This window comes from Ixodes scapularis, unplaced genomic scaffold, assembly GCF_016920785.2.
Source record: "Ixodes scapularis isolate PalLabHiFi unplaced genomic scaffold, ASM1692078v2 ptg000494l_1__unscaffolded, whole genome shotgun sequence".
In the NCBI taxonomy this organism is placed as follows: Eukaryota; Metazoa; Arthropoda; class Arachnida; order Ixodida; family Ixodidae; genus Ixodes; species Ixodes scapularis.
The window spans coordinates 672,697-683,437 of NW_024609989.1; the positions used below are offsets into that span (position 1 = coordinate 672,697).

A 10,741-nucleotide genomic window follows, 5' to 3' on the forward strand; every position below is an offset into this window, starting at 1 on the left:
CTGGTTTGACTAGGCCGGCGCTGCCGTAGCCTTGGCTGTTGTAACGCGCTTCGGGCGTCCGAGCGAGCAAAGAAGCGAGAAAAAGAGCGACCGATGAGCGAAAAAAAAAAGAGAGAGAAAAGTCCGGTGACGTCACGATGACGTCAAATATGTTAATAACCGACTCCGACCACTAGGACGAGTAAAGCCGTTAACATCCCTCGTTTCCTTGAGGCGCTCTTTCTGCGCTCAAGCGTAGGATTCTTGTTTCCGCCACCTCAAAGCATGGCGCTCAATCGCCGTCTCTACTAGCTATTCGCCTCGAGATCGAACTGTGTCACCACCGTGCGGCCGAAATTGGAAACGCGCGAAAGCGAAGATATTGCCGTGCGTCGTCTGCTACGGACGCACGCTCAGAAGCATGGATCTCGACGACGCAAGCCCGTTTCAGGCTGAGCTTGACATTCCTTACTAAATGTTTTATGCTTTTGTTGCCGTTTCTTCTTACTAAAGGTTGAGTTGTATCGTTTCCCGTGCGTAGAAATTCAGCAAAGCGATTATTATTAAGTCGGAAGCTTCCATAATCTTAGTGTGTTGGTTTGTATACAATCGCTGCATCCCACGTATTTTTGTTATCTCGCACAAACCGCGGCTTTCATAAAGCATTGGATGTTGAGTGGGGCTGTGGTTCGATTAGGAAATTAACCCGACTGATCGCAATCCTTTAATAAAATAATCAATCAATAAATCCGTATGCTGATTTTTCGCCGGTCAGATTGCGTGAAAGACGTTAAAACTACACATTGTTTTACTGGTTTTACTGTGTCATAAATGGCATATTGCATTCCCATTCTAAACTTCGCGTTGTGTGTCCTACATAAATATGAACACGGGAAGCCTTTTAAAATGAAGTACTTTTTAAGTTATTATTTAAACAGTATAATCACCCTCGGTGAAATGACAAGCACGCTGAAGTGGTTTATCGCGCACGCCTATGTCACAAAAGAAATAGAGACGTCAAGAATATTAAAGCAGGCATTTTTTACTTCTTGTTGACTTTCTCCAGCACAAGACTAAAATTAACCGTCAAAAAAATTGCAATTGAAGCATTACTTGAATATTTTGAAAGTTAATCGATGAACTGCCCAATCCCGATATACGTTAGGTGAGGGCGCAGGCTGTTCGGAAAGTCTCGTGAAGGTCGCTAGCCCTGATCAGTAAAACAGAATCACTGCGGCCGATGCTGTCTATGTCGTGGTGCGCGTCGTTTGTTGGGGTCGCAGAGTCTACTGTGTTTGAATACAAGATTATTTATCCAGAAATCTATAGTATTACCCTCTTGACATCCGCGGCCCTCACCAAGAAAATTGAAGCGGGTGAACTCACACTACCGAGAAAAGCATTTAATAACATAAACATTGCTGCGTTGCTCGGTTACACTCATTTATTACTGTCACGGCAGATATATTAGAACAGTTTGTTTCACTTGTTTCCGTTATCCTGTCAACCGTGCAATTTTCTGGACTTAACTAGAAGAGACACTCTCTCCTCGTCGCAACGCAGTAGATTTGTTCCGACTCCAAAAAAGTTACCCACACCATGGCAGCGTAAGAGGGCAGAGGAACTCAATAGCGTAGTAATTTCCAATACAGCGCTAACTTATCTTCATTCCAAATATTTATATTACTGAAAAAGCTAGAAGTTTAAATAAAAGCATCGAAGCTGCGATTTCACAGCCCGCAGTACCAGTATTATGTTATCTGGGTTGGAATTTATGGTTTTTTCTTTTAATTCCCGCGTTGATGAACCGATACATCCATTTTAAAAGATACAAATATTTAACATAAATATTCCAGTTCAGCCGGAAACAGGCATCAGTCGTGGTGATCCATGCTTTCCAACGTCGGCATAGAGCAGACGACGCTCCCACAGAAGCGATTATATAAATTTAGGCCGCACGCTGGCAACACCATTCGGTCTTCACTGAAGCACCGGACAGTACCGCAACCTCTACCGCTAGAATAGTTTTCTCACCTATAGTATGTGACAAACTAAACGCAAGAATCTACGCCGTCTCGCGCGCGAACGTGGAAAGCCTATGGGGCGGCCGTTTTCCTATCCCCGCTTTGATGATGATGATGGCGCGACCGCAGCGCCACCTCTAGGTCGATCTCGAGGCCATATTCTAGTCAACGCCAATCTAGCAGAACACTCGGAGCAGACGTTCACGCTCATCGGAAGTCGGCGACCGTCGCACCGGCTGCGCCTTGCCACGGTTTCCACGGCGCCCGGCGGTCCGGCAGCAGTGTCGATCGTAACGCCGTGATTTGAGGTGGTGGAAACAAGAACCCTAGGCTTGAGCGCAGCAAAAGCGCCCCAAAGTAACATGGATGTTAACGGCTGTAGCCGTGGGCGTCGATTAAAAATTTTATCCCGATTAATCGCCACCCTTTAATCGATTAATTGGTTGCGTTGATCTTTTATAAATAATGTATTAAAAAGAATGCAACTCGTCTTGCCTTTGAAGACTTATTTTACTCTCTGGTACATGGCGCAAAGGACATTTAGAATTGAAGACACATATAGTTCAACAATTCAAAGACTCATATTTTTGCTCCAGCGCCGAAGAGAAAGAAGTTTGTCCACATTCTTCGACAGGAAGACAAGTAGTCAGGGCTTGGGCGATGCTTTCTTCTTTTTTCAGAGAAAAGGGCCTCAATGAGAAGGCGTTGGTTGTGTTCTTCGTTTTGGCGGGGATGGTCCTTGCTGCAGCGGCGTACATGGGTGCTTCGCTCGTAGGTGATACTGAAGCAAACCTAAGCTTCCACTGTACGAAAACGGCTTTTAGCAGATGATGCAGTGTACTTCCTTCGAGTTGAAAACTTCACCGCTGGAGTTTACTTTAAACCCAAACTTTCCAGCGAGATTGCCTTTCATACTCATGAACTGGTCCATTTTTACGGGCTGAATACTGGAATAAGTAACCATGGCGCTGTTTGCTCCCGAGCTTGTTTTTCTGCTTGTTTGTCTTGCCTGGGCAGGATGTGTAATAGATCCTCAAGACGTGAAGTTTGCGGTCGCGCGAGATAAATTGCGGGCCCGGCTTGTTCGTCTGGCCTTGGCATAACTGTAATGTACATCCTCGAACACGTGACGCTCCGCAAGCGCGAGAATTGAACCTTGCTCATAGCACCTGGCTGGGAACGGAAAACCGCTATGGACAGAACGACCGGATACACGCCACGCAGCGGGGCATGAGTCACCCCTAGTTCGGGCAGGTCGTCCAGGATAGAGCCACGCGTGCGTCCAGTTGAATTCTTTTTGAGTACACGCCAAAAAAAACTTTTTTTTTCATACTAGGCTGGGGGGGGGGGGGGGGGGGGGGGGGGCGCTGCGGTCGCCGAGAGGAGCGGACGCGTTCCCACACCGGCTCATGAGTTAAAGCCAATTTACGCGGTGCCCATTAATCAATTTCACCCGGATTTTGGTTCTCACGTGTGCGCGAACGTGTGGACTACCGAAGGACACCGAACTTTCCCAAGTGGTACGTGAAGTTTCCCGAAGTCGTGGACCTTTCACCCGGGGCGGCGGGGGCACCCCGCTAAGCCTGAAGTAGGCCTAGGTCGAGCACGGCAATCGGTGCCGGCCACTAGGCCTAACCCGAAGGCAGTCACGTTCGATATGCTGGTCGAACAACCGGCCGCCGCAACGCCAGAGGAGACGCAGCAGACGGTGCAACTAGAATCGGCAACGTGGACGGGCGTACGTTCGTCGAGGTACCCGGGGAACGAATCTCTCCGGGTGAGACCGAGGGATGGAAAGTCTCAGGCAAGATAATCAAGGAGATCGTGAACGGCACGTCCGGTGGTGAGTCCGATGCAACTCAACGCCAATCTAGACCCAGAACTAGGGTTAACTACGTCAAGAAAATTACGTCGGCAATCACTAAGGGGGCAAGGATGCCAGTTAGCATGCCGAAGGAGGACATCAAGATCGTAGTCAGACCGCATGGCGGACTTAACGTTGCAAAGATGGGGGGCCCGGCCGCCATGGCGGCGATTACAAGGGCGGCGAAGGTCACCAGAGAGGAGGCAAGAGAGGACATGGTCGGCACAAATGCCCAGCAGAACATCATCGTGGTCAGTACTCCAGACGAACAGCGAGCTACGCGGTGCGCTAGAATGACGACAATCGAAGAGGGAGGCAAGACGTACGAGGTCAGCGCTTATAGAACGGCGCCTGGCGGGACAGTTAAGGGAATTGTGAGAGGCATAAACATCGAAGAAACGGCAGAGGACATTACCCTAAATATCGTCAATAAGTACAATCCCATGGCCGTAGAGGCACCCCGGATCGGAGACTCCACCGCAGTGCTTTTCGCTGGTAACAAGGTACCGCGCTACATCAAGTACGGAATAGTGTTGATGAAATGCGGGCTATATCGCAAACGTTTCGACGTCTGTAAGGCATGTGGTAAAATAGGACACAGAAGGGACGTCTGCCCTAACCCAGGCAACAGGTTCTGCTTTGGCTGTGGGAAGGTAGACCCGGAGGAGGGGTACGAGCTCGCATGCCAGTCAAAATGTAAGCTTTGCAGGCGACCTCATCCGATTGGAGAGCGGAATTGCAAGAACAAGTACAAGCAGCCGTATGTGGTAAAGTGTCGCCAATGGGAAAAGAAAACGGACGCTTCGGAGTGCCGAACAACAGCAGGAGACTTCCCGCTGCTGGGACCGCGCGCCATCGGGAGGACGAATAGTACATCTAGAAGGAGGGCGGACAGTCAGCGTCGAGTGGATAGCATGGAGAGAAGAGGCAGAAGTGTCAGCCGACGAAGAGAAGCTTCGCCGCCGAGAGGAGAAACCTCTTGGGCCGACACGTTTAGGACCCCTAAGCTAGGGGACAGACAATCTAACGCCGATAGCCAGCACGACAAAAAACAGTCAGGATGACTTGGCGGCTATAAAGGCCCTCCGGGATGAGAACGAGAAACTAAGAAACACGATCCTAGAGCAGGATAACATAATAAAGGAAATTAACGAAAAGCTAGCGGCCTTGGTTAGGAACAAGGAAGAGCAGGCGTCTCCGGCGCAGGCAGCGAAGATTAACGAAATCATGATCGAGGAGGATCCAGAAATAGAGGTCGGTCCCAGGACAGACAGAGCGGCGGAGCCGGCCCCGAAGAGGAGGGCCATCGAAAGCCTTAAAGAACGGAAGACTCTAGATAGACACGGGGAAAGGTTGGACAATGTAGAGGAACGACTCACATCGCACGAGAAGAATGTGGCACAAATTGAGAAGAACGTGGCTCAGATGATTCTACAAGTACAAGCCCAAATACAGACGCAGATGCAGAGTATGGAAGCCAGGATCGTAGCTAAACTTCAGCAATCATGTATGGGACACATGGCGCAGCAACAACCACCTCGCCAGTGAAGGACTTAGTAGTCTGGCACTGGAACTGCAACGCACATGCAAGGAAGAAGGCAGTGTTACACAAACACCAAAAGACGGTGGACAGGAAACCGGATGTGATCATGTTGCAGGAATCCAATGCCACAGAGACACCAAAGCTCACAGGCTACCGAGCGTTCAACAAGCCATCGGACGCCTGCGAGCTGCCCAAAGGGAAGGGCAGGGGAGTGTGTATATTCGTATGCAAGAGCAATCACATTCATAAAGCACGAGGTAATGGGTAATAGCACTATTGAGCACTGCACGGTGGAGGTTATAGTAGGGAAGAAGAGACAAAAGGAGAGTGTCTTCTTAGTCAACGTGTATAGCAAACTGAATCATCATCACCAAAGATTCAAAGAGCTCTTTCACAGAGCATGCAGGCTGGCGGGGGATAATAAATTAATGATCTGTGGCGGCTTTAACGCGGCTAACCAGACGTGGGGATACAGTAAAACAAATATTAAGGGAAGAGAACTGCTACAGGACGCATTGGAAGCGGGGCTCAGCCTCATCACGGATCCTGCATACCCCACACGGACGGGATCATCGGTTACCCGGGACACTACTACAGATCTCACCTTCTTCAGGGGGATAGGGCGCACAGGAGCGGTAGGGTGGCGTAACACAGGCCAAGACTTAGGGAGCGACCACTTTATAGTCGAGGCGACAATCCCGATAACGAGACCCGGCAGTCACACGGAAAGGAGAAATAATAGAATCACTAACTGGGACGCCTTTCGGGAAGCGCTGGGTAGTTGGCAATCGGAGATTAGGGACATTGATCAGTGGACCGATCGTGTCAACAGGACGATAGAGGCGACAGCCAAGGAGGTCGAGGCGGAAGAACACATAGAGAGGGTAGACAGTAAATTAGCACTTTTGATGGAAGGCAAACAGTCAATTAAGGCCAGATGGTCAGGGCAACGTACAAACAGGAAGCTAAGGAGGAAGGTGGCGGAACTTAATCGACGCGTTGAAGCTCACTGCAAGGTTCTCTGTACCCAACAGTGGAACGAAGTATGTAACGAAGCCGACGGTCAGATGAGCAAAGGCAAAACCTGGAACTTGCTCCGGCATCTACTTGATGAATCCAACACCAAGAGCAGCCATGGCAACAAGTTAGCCAGAATAATGCACGAAGCCATGAGCAGGGCGGGAGAAGCAGAGGTTAAGAAGCGACTAAACGAGACATACCTTCCGTCTACCCCCAGCATAGTACATCCGGAGTATACCGGTAATGACAACGCGATCCTGGATAGAGATATCGAGCAGTGGGAAGTGAGAGCTGCCATGCAAAGGCTCAACGGCAGGTCGGCCGCCGGCCCGGACCGCATTACTTACAAGGCGATCAAGAACTTAAGCGATGATTCGAATAAGCACATCACGAAATACTCCATCAAATGCTGGAGAGAGGGCACGTTGCCTAAGCAATGGAAAACGGCCAAGACGATCTTGATCCCTAAGCCAGGCAAGCCACTTAGCGTGGAGAACCTGCGGCCGATCTCGCTTACCTCGTGCGTGGGCAAGGTGCTCGAACACGTACTGCTTAGCAGGTGGCAGCAATACCTGGAAGACTCGGGACTGTACCCAGACTCTATCATTGGCTTTCGGAACAAGCTGGGAACGCAGGATGCGATGATCCAGTTAAAACACAAAATCGCAGACGTACCGCTAAGTACCGGAGACAATAAGGCCATAGGGCTAGATTTAGAGAGTGCCTTCGACAAGGTAGAACACTCTGCCATTCTTGCCCAGGTTATTAAATTTGACATGGGGAGGCGGTCCTACAACTACATTAAAGACTTCTTAACGGGAAGAACCACTAGACTGTGTGCGGCGACGTAGAACTAGACGAGAAAGAGCTAGGAAGTGTCGGTACCCCACAAGTGTCGGTAATCTCCCCCCTGCTCTTTAACTTGGTCATGATAGGGGTGGCTCAGCGGCTACAGGAAGTTAGAGACGTCAGACATACCATTTACACTGACGACATCACGCTATGGGTCACCAAGGGCAGTGATGGACACATAGAGGATCTGCTGCAAGAAGCCGTGTTGGCAATTGAGGGATCACCTCAAGGGGTCGGGACCTGTGTGCTCTCCAGTGAAATCAGAGCTGTTACTTATCCCCTCCAAGAGGGTACGGAGGCGGAGAAAAGACGCACCGATTATGGTGGAACGACCAAATATCACGATCCGAACCAAAGGGGGACACAAGATACCGGAGGTTGACAGGATCAGGGTGTTGGGAATGCTCTTCGAGAGGAACAGGGTGAACGGGGCGACGATCACCAAGCTCAACAATAAGGTCATGTCTGCCACCAAGTTGCTAAGACGAATCTCCAACCACAAAGCCGGTATGAAGGAAGAAAGCATGATCAGACTCGCGCAGTCCTTTGCAATCAGCCACATCGCATTTGTGGCTGCCTTTTACAAATGGACCCCCGCCGAACGAAACAAGATAGACGCTTTCATTCGCAAGGTTTACAGGATAGCTCTCGGACTACCGGGCAACGTGAGCACGCAGAGGCTTCTCGAGTTGGGGGTGCAAAACACCCTGGAAGAAATAGCAGAAGATCAAAGAACGGCGCACCTCGAGCGGCTCTCTAGCACGAGAACTGGGAGGAAGATTTTACAAGACTTGGACGTCAATCCCAGCGGCATCGCATCGCGGGACACGGTGCCAATTCCGAGCCAAATGATGACCAGACTCCAGGTGTAGCCGATACCGCGAAGCATGAACCTCATACACGACACGGGGAGACGCGCGGCGCGGGCGAGCGCCATTGTGGACAGCTACGCGCAGGACGAGAGAGCCGTGTACGTAGATGCGGCGGAATACCAGGACCGAAGAGAGGCCTACACGGCGGTGGTGGTGAGCGCATCGAATGGAGCGACCAGAGCTGCAGCCAGCACCCGAGTTCGCAACTCGCATCAGGCGGAAGAAGTGGCCATAGCTCTAGCTGTGGCCGACCCAGGCTGTGACACGGTGATCAGTGATTCCAGGACAGCAGTGCTTAGTTTCGCAAAGGGTAGGGTGTGTGGTGAGGGGGCTCGCATTTTGCGAGCGGCCACAACGACAGGACGTGATCGTGATGGTGCAGTGGTGATCAAGTGGATCCCGGCCCACATGGGCATTGAAGTGTCGGTGAACGGTAATCCCAACCACAACGAGACGGCCAACGTCGCAGCGCGAGGACTCACCAACCGGGCGGCGACAAACGGGACAGTCTCACGTGGTGGAGAGTGGTTTAGCACGAAGGACCGCATGACTACGTATAACGAAATAGTGAAGTGGTATAGGTTAGGAAGGAGAGTAGTACCTCCCCCTCATTCCGAGCTAAAACGTGAGGAGGCTGCGATTTTCAGACAATTACAGACAGGGTCGCTATTAACACCGATGCTAGCTAAACGCATATATCCAGGACTTTACGCGGACGACACGTGTGGACTTTGCAAGAAGGCGAGGGCCACCGCGTCGCACCTGTTGTGGGACTGTGAACTCAACCCAAGAGAGGCAAGCGAGAAGACGACGATTCCGCCGCAGTTCTAAGACGCGGCGCGGAGCTGTGAATTAGAGGTTCAGCGTAGGGCCGTCCGGCTGATCACAACCGCTCTAGATAGGCAACGGGCAAGGGATCATGGGGGAGGTGAGGGAGCTCGCGGAGGTCCGATGGGCTCCCCCTCTCGTTCCCGGATAGAAAAGGGGCGCGCCCGGGGCTGAGGGCTGGTGGGGGGGGGGGGGGGGGAATACCCGAGGGGATCGTACCGCGTGGCGCGTAGTCACCACCACCTGCGTGTGGAGGGGATACCGCCAACTGCTGGTTCCAAATAAAAGTTGTTCACCACCACCACCATGCTAGGCGTTGAAATGACATGTCAGGACATTACAACAAAATTGTTTCACTATAGAGTTGCGTAGTTTTTTTATATAAAAAATAGAAATAGGAGGCCTAATTCAAAGTTCCCGCCAGTGCACTGTGACGTAACAGTGTACCACAAGGTGTAGGGGCGGTCAGAAGGGAGGCATCGACCTACGTTATTAAAAGTGGGTTCGCAGGAAGTCACGTGAGTTTCACTCCTCGTGCTTTCCGCGACCGTGCCTAAGGCTTTTTTTTTCTGCTCTTTGTACTAAAGTGACTTTACTTTGTACGAGCGATTGTAGAAAACGAAGTTTCAGTTCCCCTAGCTCTTTATCGCTGCACCGTTGGTTATGTGGTCGCGAAGGAACTTCAGTATAGGTAAAATAAAACAAGATAACTGTTTTAACAAGGACTACATAGGTTTAATAATCAAAGCTAACAGGCGGACCAGTAGACGTGTTTTCTTCTCGAGCCCCAGACGAAGACTTTCCTCGCCGAGCTGTCTTTACGAAGGCGAGGGGGAACCCATTAAGCCGTCTGGCTCTTGAGCCGACGGTCCCCCGACACTCGGCCACCAAGCTCTCCCGATCCGGAATGCGCGGTGCCGGGTTTCATACGACCGCCGTCCGCTTGCGCGGTCTTCGTCGCAGGACCGTCCGCTGTCTGGAGCATGTCTAGACGGGCCACGGGCCGCCACAGCACTCCCTCCTCAGTGAGCAGGCGAACGCTGGGTTTCGTTGAGAACGAGCCGATCAGGCCAGCGAACCCTGCGGCCGTAACGTGTCGTTTGTCCCTGATGGGGATTCCGTGCAGCTGCCGGAGAGCCCTGCTTGCCCCGGGGGTCCGGAGCACCTGCCTTTCTGGGAGCGAGGAGTGGGGAAGGCGAGGGTGTTTTGCTGTGATTGTCTCCTTCGACGTCTGTGGGGGGTTCCGTCGTCGTGGGCCTGGGGGGTGATGTCTCGATGTGGGCGGGCTTGAGACGGTCCAAACAAATCACCTCCTTTCGGCCTCTAATTTGGAGTGTGAAATGTTTTGGTTCGCGTTTTAACACGCGGAAAGGACCGTCGTAGGGGGCTTGAAGAGGGCGCTTTATGGGACCGTGCCTGACAAAAACGTGCGTGCAATGTGTCAGGTTCTCGCTGACGTGAGGGCGGTTGCTCTTTGATGTCCTGGTTGCCGTTGACCGAAGGCTGTCCATCACTGCACGCAGTCGGTCGACGTAGTTTGTTGGATCTGGCAGTCAGTCTTGCAAGTGCTCGAAAAACTGCCCAGGTAGCCTGAGTGATGTTCTGTACACCAGTTCCGCGCTAGTGCACCCGAGGTCGGACTTATATGCTGAGCGGATGCCAAGGAGAACTAGGGGTAGGGTCTCTGTCCAGTGGATGCTGTCACCGTGGGCTGTGAGGGCGGATTTCAAGTGGCGATGGAGTCGCTCGACGAGACCGT

General features: G+C 51.6%; 1 pseudogene; it reads left to right on the forward strand.

Moving 5' to 3' along the window:
* Positions 1 to 3,950: 3,950 nt before the first annotated feature.
* On the forward strand, positions 3,951 to 9,152 carry LOC121834086 (annotated as a pseudogene).
* Positions 9,153 to 10,741: the final 1,589 nt, after the last annotated feature.